Below are 14,340 nucleotides of genomic sequence, written 5' to 3' on the forward strand. Positions count from 1 at the left end.
TGTGAACCATGGGGTCACTAAGAGTCGGACACAACTGAGCAACTTCATTTTCACTTTTCACTTTCCTGCATTGGAGAAGGAAATGGCAACCCACTCCAGTGTTCTTGCCTGGAGAATCCCAGGGATGGGGGAGTCTGGTGGGCTGCTGTCTATGGGGTCGCACAGAGTCGGACATGACTGAAGTGACTTAGCAGCAGCAGCTTTACTTGATAGAGAGGAAATCAAGGCACAGAAAAGTTAAATTATCTCCCCTTGATTACATGAGTCATAAGTAAGGATTTTAGGGAATTAGTACTCAAATTAAGTTCTGCCTAATACTAAAGACTTTGGGTTTATTATATCCTAAATATGTAACTCAGTTTAATTATTCAAGAAAACTAGGACCTTGAAAAGAGACTTTTACATATATCTCTTTATATATATATATTTATATATATATAGAACAATATCTATATATTATATTTTACATAGAATATTTTAATTTTATAGTACCCAATAAAGCTATTTGATTTTTTGTGATAATATGGAACTGTTATGACACAGAAAATGACATTCATGCTTTCTTTCTACCAATATGATAGATAAAGTATAATAACCTCATACTTTCTTTCTACCAATAATTTTAGTTTCTCCCCCTCCTCTCCTATTAAGGCTTTTTCCCTGATCTATTAAATAAGAGAAAATAACTGACCTGAGTCCCTATTCTCTAAAATACCTTATGGTAGTAGTAATGGTAGCCAATTGTGCGGGCATGCTCAGTCACTAAAGCATGTCATGTCTAACTCTTTGAGACCCCATGGACTGAAGCCTGCCAGACCCCTCTGTCCATGGGATTTCCCAGGCAAGAATACTGGAGTGGGTTGCCACTTAATACTCAGGGGTCTTCCCGACCCAGGGATTGAACCCGTGTCTCCTGCATCTCCTGCATTGGCAGGCAGATTCTTTACCACTGAGCCACCTGGGAAGCCAATGGTAGACAATGAATCCCCCTAAATAATTATTGGGCAGAGAAGAAAGAACATAGCAATACTGGAGTAGTGATCTTTGGTTGTTTCCCATATGTGTGTCGCATCTTCCTAACTAAGTTAGGGCAGTATTCCTTGGGCAGTGCCTAACCCCATCTCTCCCTTTTTCCCTCCCTCTCTTTCTTCTCTGCAGCCTCTCAGCAGAGTGATAGCTTGGTGAGAGTAAGGCTTTGATAAATATGTATTGAGTTGATAGGAGCAGGAGCCAGGGGCTGAACTAATCTCACACTGTAATGTCAGCTGCTGAATAATAGAGTGTGGTCTGTGTGATTAATGAATTTATGTATTCAGCTTGTATTAGCAATATCTTCCCTGCCATCTTTCCACCCCGTGTCTCTCATTCCTTAGCCATGCTAAGGCATTCTATAAAGTATGCTTATTAATAAAACAAGCTTGAAGAGGAATGTGTTGGGATAAAGGTGGTAGGAAGTTATCTGAAAATAGTTAAACAATTCATTTACATGTTCTGCTTCATATGCATACACAGATTGGCTAGATCTACAATAAATGGTTTCTCAGCAGCAATGGCTAATATATTCATTAGATAGTGGCTTTACCACACCCATCAGAGCTAATTAAAAAAAAAAATCTTTTCTTAGGACTGTAGCACACAATGTAGTCAAAAAGCTGTCTATCCAAGGTTATAAATGATGCATTTCATGGCAATGTTGTATTTCATAGAATTTCATAGAAGTCACTATAAGGCAACAAGCAACTTTTCCTGTTACTTAAATATCCCAGCTGAAAAAAACTGCTAAAAGAAATTATAAGTTACCAGGAAGAGAGACAAAACATTTCCTGGATGATTCTTCTTTTTTTAAAACCCACTTTATTGAGATATGATTGACACTCCAGAAGGCATGCGTATTTAACATATACAGCTTGAGTTTGGGGATAAGTATATGAAACCATCACTACCATCATGTTATAAATATATTTGAAACCTCCCAGTTTCCTCCTGCCCCCTCTCTTATTATCATTTGGGTGTGTATGGTAAGATCTTACATAGGTCTTCCCTCATCAAATTTTAACCTATCTTTTCAACCCCGGAGGTCGGAGCAAGGAGACAATCAATTAGGATTATTCATTTTTTTGCATGATCACCAATAGAAGAAGGATATTGCTGGTCAGGTCCACTGAGATAGGTTCTACAATACTAACAAGATACTTAAGGCAGTACTTTCTAGTAAAAGGGGTTGTAAGAGAATTTCTTGATTCACACAATTTGTGGGATGTTATAGCTAATGTTTACAAAGAAGATACAGCTATCTACTTGCCTTTTGCTTTCATTGTGAGCTTTTTAAACCATCAAAACCTTTTTTATATATGGAAAATTGGCATCTTCTCACTGACCAGAAGTAGCCAGTCATCCCTAATATAGCACATGTTATTCTGTTGGCTCAGTTCTCTGGAGTGCTCCTTTAACCTAATTTCTGGATCCATTCTGCAATGTCTTGATCTACTTCTTCAAAAACTCTGGCTGTTAACCTCTAGAGAATTGAGGTTCCTGTTGCTACGCAAATTGTAGGGACTTTATTGTTCTTACTGTAGACCCTTTGTGGTCAAAGCCAGGTCTTTGCTCGTCGTTAAGGACCTTCCTCTTATGGTTTTATAGCAAGGGCTTCCCTGTCCTTGCCGGTGGCTTTCTACCCTCAGTCACCTGCTATCCTCTGTCTATGCACCTGTGGAATGGGTGAGGTAACTGTCATGGAAAACCAACCATTATTGGCAGGGAATGTTTTGCTGGAAGTATCACATGAAAGACATCTCCTTTAGGAAATTCTTCTGGCATAGCCTGGTGCCTGGGAATGAGGATCCTTAGTTTACTTTCAAGTAATTCATAGCCATGGTCATGCTATGTTACAAAAACTCAAAGGACCTTTGATCATCCTTTTATTTTAAGCAGTATCAGTCAACTTCAAACCACTGTGGGAGCTACACTTTCTATTCAGATCCATTTATTTAATTTAATCCAGTTATTTAATCCTGTTTATTCATTCAATTTTTGGATTACAGTTCTAAAGGATCTCTCCGTCTCTCTCTCTTTATTTTTTGGCAACTCCTGGTTCTTATTGCAATTTCACTGTTCAACTCAACAGTGAATAATGGACACTTGACCCCAGGCCACTTGATGCATTTACTTGATAATGGACAATAATATTCTCTTTCTGGGAATTTGACTGATGAGGGATCTAGATTAGTCATTTGGCAGTGGCCTGTGGCTCATATATGGCCATGAAAACTTCAGATTAGTGGTTATGTTGGAAATTTGATTGGCTTGACTTTGGTCAAATTCCAGCTCTAAACAAGTGTGTGACCAAAGGGTCTGATACGATGACTGGTACATTGAGGGAGTTATTTCTGTGTCAGAAAAGGGGAGCAGAAAATAATAAATGTCTTCACATTTGTTACTATTTGAGAATTTACTGTATTATTAATATTTACCTGTCTTACTATTTCACTGACTTTCATTCCCTCTTCTAACAGTTTTGAGACTAATGTTATTCAGGTAAGTAACTTTAGTTATCTAGATACAAGAATCATCCCAGAAAAATTATAAGGAAGTCTCAAGGTAGGCCAGTTTTGGAACATGCAACCGGTCCATTCTAAAGGAGATCAGCCCTGGGATTTCTTTGGAAGGAATGATGCTAAAGCTGAAACTCCAGTACTTTGGCCACCTCATGCGAAGAGTTGACTCATTGGAAAAGACTCTGATGCTGGGAGGGATTGGGGGCAGGAGGAGAAGGGGAAGACAGAGGATGAGATGGCTGGATGGCATCACTGACTTGATGGATGTGAGTCTGAGTGAACTCCGGGAGTTGGTGATGGACAGGGAGGCCTGGAGTGCTGCGATTCATGGGGTCGCAAAGAGTTGGACACAACTGAGTGACTGATCTGATCTGATCTGATAGAAGAAAGCTGGATTTGGGGTACTGTGGTTATACAAGGCATTGTAAGAAAATTGTGTTAAGCTCATCTATGGCTCAAGAAAAATGAGCTGTGGTGCAACACAATGAATGAACGCTTGGAGTCCTTTCAACAGCAGGACTTTGGAAAAGCAGCACCAGGCCAGTTTTGAAGAACGTCATGGATAAATCACCACTTTTGTTCCGTATCAATATAGTTGCTGGTATTGGCATCCTGTTCCTCAGAACAGAAAGTAAATTCTAGAGGAGGAGAAGGAGTTTATTCCCCTAAGAAACATGAAGACTTTGTTCCTAGAGGCTTTGAACTTGTTGTTGTTTAGTCGCTAAGTTGTGCCCAACTCTTTTGCGACTCCATGGACTGTAGCCTGCCAAGCTCCTCTGTCCATGGAATTTCCCAGGCAAGAATACTGGAGTGGGTTGCCATTTCCTTTTCCAGGAGATCTTCTAGACCCAGGGATTGGGCCTGTGTCTCCTGCATTGGTAGGTGGATTCTTTACCACTGAGCCACCAAGGAAGCCTGGCTTTGAACTTAAGTATGGCTAAATTGAGTTAATAAAACTAAAGTCAATTCAGACTGTGTCATTGAGTAGAAATATCTAGGATACAGCAATGCTTGCCACTTATTGTGCTGAAAATGGTATTAGGCAACTTAGGATCATTTCTACCCTTATAGTACTCATGCAACACAGTATCTCTATTTTGCAGACCAGGAAATTAACACTTAGAGACATTCTTATCATTTACTAGTAACTGAAATGAAAACCTAGGCGTTTTGATCCCAGTGACACCTCTGAAAGAATTCTGCTTTGTCAGACTCTAGAGGATTTCTTGCAGAAGGAAATGGCAACCCACTCCAGTATTTTTGCCTGGCAAATCCCATGGACAGAGGAGACTGGCAGGCTACATACAGTTCAAGGGGTCTCAAGAGTTGGACATGACTTAGCAAACTAAACCACCAGAGGATTTCTTATATTTTTCCAGTAAAACCCAGAATACATAATAGATCATCTACATTTAATTTTTGGACAAATTAAAAAGTGACTGACTCTTTAGATGTATTCTGAAACAAACAAAGCACCCCAACCAACTATCCATGAATTTAACAGACATGGCTCCCTATGAATGTCATACAACTATCTGGGGGTATAAAATGGAGATCTTTCATACCTAAGTGCTCCCCACTCTGTGTGGTTTCTTTAGAGATCCTGTCTGTTGTTCTGGCTGAAAAACACATGTCAAAGTAGGAAGGACTCTAGGATGCTAGACAGTATCCTAGACCTCTCTCTGATGTGCCTCTGCCCCTTAATTTTTGTATCTTCTGGAAACTGTGAATGGTTATTACATGGCAAAGGGGAAGTGAGGTTGAAGATAGAACAAAGTTTGCTAATCTGGTGACTTTAAAATATAGATTATTCTGGTTTATCCAGGTGGGCTCAATCCCATGGATCCTTAAATGTGGAGGAGGGAGGCAGCAAAGCCAGTGTCAGAGCGATGCAGAGAGAGAGACTCGACCAGCCACTGCTGGCTTGGAAGATGGACGTGGCTTCAAGCCGAGGAATTCTGGCAGTCTCCGGAAACTAGAAAAGGCAAGGAAATGGACTCATCCTAGAGCTCCAAAAAAAAAAAAAAAAAAAGAAAGCAGCCCTAATAACATCTTATTTTAGTCCAGTGAGAGCTGCTTCAGGCTCTGACTTCAAGAACTGTGAGATTAAATTTGTGCTGTTTTGAACAGCCAAATTTGTGGTAATTTGTTACAGCAGCGATACAAAACTAATACAATAGAATATAGACTATATATATCTTCATTAAAAAGATGACTTGCCCAAGCAGACATGAGTATTAGATGGCATAGCGTGCATTTAAACCCAGGTTCTTCTGACGCCAAGGTCTTTGCTCTTCTGTTCTGTTTTAGGAGCTCTGCTCTTATTAAAGGATGTCCCTGTGGAATTTTCTCTTGGCTGACAGCTACAGGTTTTGGTTTTCTGTTTTTATTATAAAACTTTCTTCTGTTGCATTCAGATTTGTTTGCTTCCTAAGGGGAGAGATTGTTTTCACCCACTGCCATGCCTAGGAGAGAGTTTTCCCCAGGTTTTTGCATGGGGCTTAAAAAGTATAATTAAGATCACTTTGAATACTAATTTTGAGCTGTTGAGATAAGAGTGATTGTGACTTAGAAGTATGTAAGTGAAAAATATTTACAAATCTTTTAGAAAAGATTTCTTACCTGTCTAAATTCAAGTTAAACTTAAATTATAAAACACTAGTTTAGTTTTTACTGTTTATGAATAAAAAAAGAGTAAACAGTTTTTACTATTTATGAGATTAGATAAAAAGCATTTAAGATCAGAAAGGCTTTTGTTTAAACTCAAGCGTCCTCTAATTTGTGTGATCCTGGAATGATTACCTCTGTGATTTAATTTTCTGATTTTTATTATTATTATTTTTTTTCTCATTAAACTTTTTTTAATGGGTCTCAAATTCTGTGACAGATTTTTGTTCAAGTTATTTTCATTAAAAAGTACTGATTTTAAAAACTAATAACTTAAATTGCCACACACAAAACATATGGTCCACAAAAACATTCTCCTTTCCTTCTGAAGGTTTTAGGATGCATTGTTATCATTAACCAGTATTTTATTATTAAACTTAGATGGCCAATTGAGACAAACAGTTCTGAGACCATTCTTCCACCACTGATTAAGACTGGGGTGGCAGGTATTGGGGATAATATTCATTTAGCCTTCTGAGCTTTCTGGGCAGACTTGGTGACCTTGCCAGCTCCAGCTGCCTTCTTGTCCACTTCTTCGATGACACCCACAGCGACTGTCTGTCTCATGTCATGCACAGCAAAACGGCCCAGAGGAGGATAATCAGAGAAGCTCTCGACACACATGGGCTTGGCAGAAACCATATCAATGATGGCAGCGTCACCAGATTTCAAGAATTTAGGGCCATCTTCCAGCTTTTTCCCAGAACAACGATCAATCTTCTCCTTCAGCTCAGCAAACTTGCAAGCAATGTGAGCTGTGTGACAGTCCAGCACAGGTGCATATCCAACACTGATTTGGCCTGGATGGTTCAAAATAATCACCTGAACTGTGAAGCCAGCAGCTTCCATGGGTGGATCATTTTTGCTGTCACCAGCCACATTGCCACGACAGACATCTTTGACAGACACATTCTTGACATTGAAGCTCACATTGTCTCCAGGAAGGGCTCCACTCAATGCTTCATGGTTTGCATTTCTACAGACTTCACTTCAGTTGTTACACTGACTGGAGCAAAGGTGACCACCATGCCAGGTTTGAGAACACCAGTCTCCACATGACTCACAGGGACAATACCAATACCACCAATTTTATAGACATCCTCGAGAGGCAAATGCAAGGGTCTGTCAGTTGGGTGAGTTGGTGGCAGGATGCAATCCAGAGCTTCAAGCAGGGGGGTTCCACTGGCATTGCCGTCCTTACGGGGACTTTCCATCCCTTGAACCATGGCATGTTAGCACTTGGCTCCAGCATGTTGTCACCATTCCAGCCAGAAATTGGCACAGATGCTACTGTGTCTGGGTTGTAGCCAATTTTCTTAATGTAGGTGCTGACTTCCTTAACAATTTCCTCGTATCTCTTCTGGCTATAGGGTGGCTCAGTGGAATCCATTTTGTTAACGCCAACAATTAGTTGTTTCACTCCCAGGGTGTAAGCCAGAAGGGCATGCTCACGGGTCTGCCCGTTCTTGCAGATACCGGCTTCAAATTCACCAACACCGGCAGCAACAATCAGGACGGCACAGTCAGCCTGGGATGTGCCTGAAATCATATTTTTGATGAAGTCTCTGTGTCCTGGGGCATCAGTGATGGTAACATAGTACTTGCTGGTCTCAAATTTCCACAGGGAGATATCAATGGTGATACCACACTCACGTTCAGCTTTAAGTTTGTCCAAGACCCAGGCATATTTGAAGGAGCCCTTTCCCATCTTGGCAGCCTCCTTCTCGAACTTTTCAATTGTTCTCTTGTCGATCCCGCCACATTTGTAGATCAGATGGCCAGTCGTGGTAGACTTCCCTGAATCTACGTGCCCAATGACAACGATGCTGATGTAGATCTTTCCTTTTTCTTTTCCTTTCCGATTTTGGCTCAGGTTTAACAGTGGTTTTCACGACACCTGTGTCCTGGCGGTAAACCCATTGCGAAAAAGCTAATTTTCTGATTTTTAAAATGGATATAACATAACTCAGTCAGATTCAAATAAGGATTCATGTGGAGCACAACATAATCCATAAAACACTATACTGATGTAAGGTGTAATACTTATTATTGTTATGAAATTTGAAAAAGAACATATGAGTCTATTTGAATGCGATCCTCTAGTTGTATGAAAAGTTGAGTTGATTATTGTACCTCTAAATCCCATGGATGGAGGAGCCTGGTAAGCTGCAGTCCATGGGGTTCCTAAGAGTTGGACACGACTGAGTGATTTCACTTTCACTTTTCACTTTCATGCATTGGAGAAGGAAATGGAAACCCACTCCAGTGTTCTTGCCTAGAGAATTCCAGGAATTGGGGAGCCTGGTGGGCTGCCGTCTATGAGGTCTCACAGAGTCGGACACGACTGAAGCGACTTAGCAGCAGCAGCAGGGTTTTACCACTGTCAGTTTGTACAATCACTGGCTGATCAAGAAAAAATTATACATCAATTTCAATAATGCACATTATTATTAGCTTTCCAAACTAATCTGGAGCACAGAGGTCCCTCAGTGTTCAGAACTCATAAGATTTGTTGTTTATAACAGTGGTTCACAGATTTGGCTACACCTCAAAATCAGAGGAAGAAATGAAAAAAAAAAAAACAACAACAAACCTGGGCTCTATGATGAAATACTCTGATTCCATAAAAACCAAAACAAAACAAAATAAAAAACAGAAAACCGTTCCTAGTGATTCTGATTACTACCCAGGTTTGGACACCACTAGCGTATGCCAGTCTTTTGATAGTCGGGATGGGCTTCCCCAGCGGCTCAGTGGTGAAGATTCTGTGTGCAGTGCAGGAGCCACAGGTTCAGTCCCTGGTTCAGGAAGACCCTCTGGAGGAGGGCATGACAACCCACTCCAGCATTCGTGTCTGAAGAATTCATGGACAGTGGAGCCTGGTGGGCTACAGTCCATGGGGTCCCAAAAGAGCTGGACACACAATTTAGTGACCCCACAACAGTAACCACAGCTTGTCTTGAATAATGCAGTTGATGATGTTTACATAGAGAAAAGTCAGGATTGTTCACAGACCACAAGTAGTGGTTTGTACTTCAATTACTTGGAGAGGTAATAGCAAGATATTAATTATTTATAATACATGTTTAGAACACTTAGAACTTGGAAAAAACCATAGAAATTATCTTCTTCAACTTCTCTTTTTTTTCGCTCCCCCAAATGAAGAAACTTAGGCTGAAAGAAGTTAAAAGACCCTTCCGAAGGTGACTGTACTAGCCTCCTAGGACTAGAATTCCCAGATTTTGCATTTTTGCTCTATTCATGGTAATTCTACAGATACAACTGAAATTCACAAATAGTCAAATCCCTAATTTTACCAAGAATTCCATCTTCTGTCTTTTACTATAATTCTTAATAAGTGGCAAAATGTACTATAAATTAAACATAATTTAAATTATAGTCTAGAATCATTATAGTTAATTATATATAGTATAGGGGCTTCCCCAGTGGTTCAGCAATAAAGAATCTGCCTGCACTTCAGGAGAGGGGGCAGGAACTGCTGGTTTGACCCCTGGGTCAGGAAGATCTCCTGGAGAAAGAAATGGCAACCCACTCCAATATTCTTGTCTGAGAAATACCATGGACAAAGGAGCTTGGTGGGCTACAGTCCATGGGATCGCAAAAGAGTTGGACATGATTTAGTGACCAAACAGCAACATATATAGTATGTCTAGTAATTATACATCATATATTATTATAGTCATTAATTATAGACTCTAAGTAAAATTCCCCCCTATGAATAGTATATGGCGAGTGTGCTAAGTATCTTCAAAATGAGAAAAGTGAAGGAAAAACCACCTAAATCAATAAGAGTGTTTGTACCCTCATTGTTTTTATGTTGCTTTTTATGCTCTTGCTTATAACACCCAGCATGGGAATTACTGTAACGTTAACCTCCTCCAGCATCATCAATAGGACTGATTTAAACTAATGTGAACAAATTAGATATTAAAATGCATAATAAAAATCATATAGAGAAGCAAAAAAAATTTTCACCTTGTTAAATAATAAAGCATTTTTCTACTTGAGGTTTCACACATCTATGTATTAATAGGAAGAAATGGCTCTTATATTGGAAAGTAGGCTGGTTATGTTTCAGGAACTACACATTTCAGAAGATTCCATTTCTCCTAAATTCCTCTTTCATCTGTTTCTGAAGTAGCATAAGTGGTCTGTTTCTTTGCTATTCCTACTTAATGCTACATTTAAGGTATAGATTATGTCTAATTCATCTTTGAGTTTTTATTACCTACCTCATAACTGACTATCAAGAAATATCTGTCCAACTGAACTGGTAAGGGAAGAAAGCAAAAATCTTGAGAACCAGAGTTAAACAGCACTTTTTCCCCCACTTCAAAGCTATTTTTATTTTCAGCAGTATTCCAATGAAAACTTTTTTGTGCTAAAACTTACACAGAAATTGGTTTCTTTGCTTTTTTTAATTAGAGTAATTTTGATTTGACATTTGACAATGAAATATGTAATAATCAATAGATGATAATGTTTTGAGTTTTAAGGACTACAGATTAGATTGCTATTTGAAATAGGTGTATTAAAAACCAGACTGCTAAAATAGAAGTAATAATTAAAATAGAAAGTAAATAATTAAAAAAGAAAGTAAATAATTAAAATAGAAAGACTGATAAAATAGAAGCAAAAATCCTCTCTTTCAGCCACTGTCCCAGATAATGAGGATACAAAAAGAGTTTCAAGTCTGTATCCTCTCCAGGGGGAAAGTAGAATATGGACTTAAACACATACTAGCAGGTGGAAACTTTAGGAAGAAAAACAACGGAGTGAAGGGTTAGAGATGGGGGAAGGGTAGTGCATTCACACAGTGGTCACAAAGACTCTGAGGATGTATGTTTAAATCAGCTAACAATGTGATCACCAAGCATAAGTCATTGTGGAGGTAGTGTATGCAGTCAAGTTGTTGACCCCTTATTTTGTCAACAAAATACCGAATATTTTTAAAAGCAGAAGTTAATTTTTGAATACTACCATTACCAGCACACCATAATTCATCTCTTATGCTTCTTCCTATCATTAACTATTGCTCATGCAAAAGATAGTGCAGGTTTTTTCTAATTTTTATTACCAAAATTTGATACTAATTTTGCCTGTTTTCAAACTTTATGTAGCTGGAATTATCTGGTAGGTATCTTTTAAGGTTGATATCTTCTCAACAAGTTTGTGGGATTCAGTATATACTGTTTCCTTTAGGAATAGTGTGTTCATATTCCTTAAGGTATTGTTTTTAAGGTATTATTAAAGTATTATTAAGGTATTATTAATTTTACCTTATTAATAAGGTATTAATAATACCTTATTAAGGTATTTTCATTTTGCTGGATGTTTGGGTGTTGCTGGTTTCAGTTATTCTGAATAATGCTTTTGTGAATATGCTTGTATGTATCTTTCAGGGTACATATTATGCATTTCTGTTCGGTGTGTCCACTTGGGGTAGAATTGCTTTCCAAAGTGGTTTTTACAATTTAGTCCCAGCAGCATTAAATCAGAGTTCCCATTGCTCTATACCTACACTAATGCTCTACCACTGTGTTGCTTGTAAAACTATCTGTGTTTGTAATTGGTGTTTCCTTGATGATTATTCATGTTGTATTCCTTTTCATTTCTTTATTTGCCAGTGTGATATCCACTTTTGTGAATGATCTGTTTGAATCTTTTGCCTCTGTTTTAGAGTTGAGTTATTTATATTTTTCTTCCTGATTTATAGTTCTTTATATGCACGAGACACATGTATTTAAGATATCTTTCCCACACTTCTACTTGCACATTCACTCACTTGGTTCTTGGCCTTTTGGCTAAAATCAAGTATAGTATGGGGGCTTCCCAGGTGGCACAGTTGAGTTCAGTTGCTCAGTCGTGTCCAACTCTTTGTGATCCCGTGCATGGACTACAGCATGCCAGGCTTCCCTGTCCATTATCAACTCCCGGAGTTCACTCAAACTCATGTCCATTGAGCCGGTGATGCCATCCCAGGTGGCACAGTGGTAAAGAATCTGCCTACCAATGCAGGAGATGCAAGAGATGTGGGTTTTATCCCTGGAGTAGGAAATGGGAACTCGCTCCAGTATTCTTGCCTGAATAACTCCGTGGACAGAGGAGCCTGGTGGCCTACAGTTCAGGGATCGCAAAGAGCTGGACACAACTGAGCAACTACACGCACACACACACAGCACAGAAGGATGTCCTTGGATGAACAGAAGTTTTTAATTTTAATGAACTCCAGTGCTTTCCTTTGAGAAGTCTTTGAAAAAGTCTTTTAAAAATCTTCATCTGTACCAAAGTCTTGAAATTATCTTTGGATATTTTTATTTAGAAATAGTTTTCTCTTTCAAATTTAGGCTGTAATGCACCATTAATTGATTTGTGTATGTGAAATGAAGAAAGAAAAACAATGGTTTTGTTTCTCCATTTAAAGTGAAAGATATTTTAGACCTCATTTGTATTTATTTACAAGTTTTCCCATCTCACAGATAAGGAAATTGAGGCCCAGTTTGGACAAAGACTGTTCAGATCCCCTAGATTTTTGATGACTTGCAACTAGAACCTGGTTTCTTAGTCCCCAGCCCAATGATTTTTCCGTAATACCAAGCTCTCCTTTATCAGTTTTTGCACAGGAAATCTCTTGAAGGGGGATAAGGCTCTGCAATTTTGGCCTGAGAGGATGGATGAAAAATGAGAAGGACAAGGTTATTCCTTTGCAGAGACAATGAAGAGAAATTATATTCGACAATATTAATGAGATCTTGACGTAGTTCTTGTTCACTGAAGTGTCTATAAAAACATATTTTAATAACTTTACCTGTCGGCTTTTAGTCTCAGAACAATCTACTAAGAAAAAGAGGGTAAGGAATTATCTTGAAATTGCTTTTTCACAGCGAAGCATGCTGTTTTACCTTACCCTGTACATCTATTTCATGGCTATAATAGCTTTCAGAAGTTCAATAAATTGTTGAAAAACACCTGTTAACTACAATGTCTTTTTTTTTTAACGCTTGAAGTATAATTCAGCTGAGGTTTCCTTTATCTGTTACTGACTCCTATGGTTCTTTTCTAGTGAGATAAATGAGTGAGACAAGTGTATGTGTATCCTAAAAAATTATATACCTTGGTCATTTTGATTATATATCTTGAGAAAGGTATTTAACATTCTCTGTGAATCACTGGAACTCAGCTTTTTGTTGGCCATAATCTATTGCACTCTTTTTGAGTATGTCTGCATGGCATGTGGTCATAATTTCTCTTTGACATTTCACACTTTTTTCAGCCTAAAACCAAATTTAAGAAAATTCCATAAGAGATAAATACAAAAATGAGATTATATTTTAAGTATACCAGTGTCTGTTAATTGTACTACTGGAGCAGAGATAAGGGCCATGTTTCTTGTTAATTATTTTGATTTGGGATATTAAATAATGAACTTGGAAGGAAAACAATGTAATTGTGATGATGGGAATCACAGTATAATTATAATATAATTCTATCCTATCCTCCACTTTCTATGTACATTGGGTTGAATGAGCAGAGGCTAATTGAGAGAGAGAAATCTTTGTGGTAAAGGTTAAAGTAAATAAAGGAATTTGGAAGAGCTTTTATCTGAATATGTATCAAAAGCAGAAGATATTACCTTGATGTGACCAAGGTCTTGTGACTTCAGAAACCTGATGCATGTGTGGTTTTTCTTAACTCTTGAAGGTAGTTTCATGGAGTCATAGATCAGGAAGAGACTTGCAAAGCATCTCCTCCACCACGCTCCTGCATCACTCATTGTCTCCAGAGGAATTGTATTGAAAATCTCTCAGAAGACATGATCTACTTATTACAAAGGTAGAACTTTCCAAATGTGGTTCTTAGTAGCTTTTTTTTTTTCTTATGTCTTGTCACTCAACACGTGGGCAGGTTTTTTTGTGTCTAGCATCTGTTATTCAAGCCTTCCTCTCTTTTTAACCTTCAGTTCAGTTCAGTCGCTCAATCGTGTCTGACGCTTTGTGACCCCATGGACCGCAGCACGCCAGGCCTCCCTGTCGATCACCAACTCCCAGAGTCCACCCAAACCCATGTCCATTGAGTTGGTGATGCCATCCAACCATCT

The 14,340-nt window shown here is 38.6% G+C and overlaps 1 pseudogene; it reads right to left on the reverse strand.

The window, feature by feature from the left end:
- Nucleotides 1-6,403: 6,403 nt before the first annotated feature.
- LOC109577660 (elongation factor 1-alpha 1-like) overlaps nt 6,404-14,340 on the reverse strand; it is a 122,481-nt pseudogene continuing 114,544 nt past the window's right edge.

This window comes from Bos indicus, chromosome 24, assembly GCF_029378745.1.
Source record: "Bos indicus isolate NIAB-ARS_2022 breed Sahiwal x Tharparkar chromosome 24, NIAB-ARS_B.indTharparkar_mat_pri_1.0, whole genome shotgun sequence".
NCBI lineage: Eukaryota > Metazoa > Chordata > Mammalia > Artiodactyla > Bovidae > Bos > Bos indicus.